The sequence below is a fragment of the Orycteropus afer genome, unplaced genomic scaffold, assembly GCF_000298275.1.
Source record: "Orycteropus afer afer isolate SDZICR_OR568_19922 unplaced genomic scaffold, OryAfe1.0 scaffold00135, whole genome shotgun sequence".
NCBI classification, from domain to species: domain Eukaryota; kingdom Metazoa; phylum Chordata; class Mammalia; order Tubulidentata; family Orycteropodidae; genus Orycteropus; species Orycteropus afer.
The window spans coordinates 3986113-3987231 of NW_006921722.1; the positions used below are offsets into that span (position 1 = coordinate 3986113).

At 40.8% G+C, this 1119-nt stretch overlaps 1 protein-coding gene across 1 annotated transcript in view; it reads left to right on the forward strand.

The window, feature by feature from the left end:
• The window catches only part of PRKN (parkin RBR E3 ubiquitin protein ligase), a 1601593-nt gene that overhangs the window by 999390 nt on the left and 601084 nt on the right, over positions 1 to 1119 (forward strand). The gene's annotated exons all lie outside the window — the stretch shown is intronic.

The window sequence follows — 1119 nt, forward strand, 5'->3', positions numbered from 1 at the left end:
AATTTTATTGTATGTGCTGATATATGAGGACTGCTGGAGGCAAGCTTGCAGAGCCAACGCCACCTTGTTTTGTACAGCAGAGAGGAGTATAGAAGGAAGTGAGAATGGAAATTGGAAGGGTCGTTACTGAGCTTGCTCAAGATCTGCTCAAGATCTTTCACAGCGTTCTGATTGAAAGCAGAGTAGGGGGACAGGAACATGGTGGCTGAAAGAAATTTTGAAGAGCATTCTACTATTGCAGCTTGTTTTAATGTGGAGTCTGTCAATTAGGGTTTGGAATCAGGGGCCTGTCAGTGACTGGGACTGCTCACTTGGCTAACTCAGATAATGACCTCATATGGCGTATGTGGGCTGAAACATCGCTCTAGCCTTTCTTTGAGATACTCCTTCATCAGTAGTGCATTTAGGCAATGAGTAAGTAATTCTCCTCAATACAGATTATGTGACAATGCATTTGGTTTCTAGGATTTCAAATGTGTACGTACTTGTTTTATAACCACCCTTAACTAACTGGAAGGAATTTTACCTGACACTGGTTAAGAAGAGAAATGCAAGTTATTTACTTATTTATTTACTTCATTTTTACAATTATAGTCTCACATTTTATTAACAGTTACCAAAGGATGGAGGGAAACCCCTACATGCTGAAAACAGAGAAGAGATGAGTGTATTAGAGGACGTCCATATGATGAGATGTCCATCCATCCCCAGTTGCTTACTGAATGCCCACAACCTGCAGGTGCTGTGCAGTCTCTGGGCTCACAGTTACTGGAGGTCAGGCTCCCTGCCCCGAATCCTAACAGTCACAAACATCTGGTGAGGAAGGATCAATCAATGCCTTTTTTATTTTTTAAAATAATACTTTATTGAGTGTTTGGTGAAAGTTACAGAGCAAGTTGGGTTCCCTTTGACAATGTTAATTGTCAGTGACATTAGTTACATTCATCACAGTGTGTCAGCATGCTCTTTCATTGTGTTCATTTTGTTCCCTTTCCAGTACTCTAGTTTCCCTTCCCCTTATGTTCTCATCTTTGCTTTTGAGTAATGGTTGGCTTTTTGGTCTCATACTGATGGCATTTAGGTAGGATACTAGTCTTATGGGTGATGCCCTTTATTTTG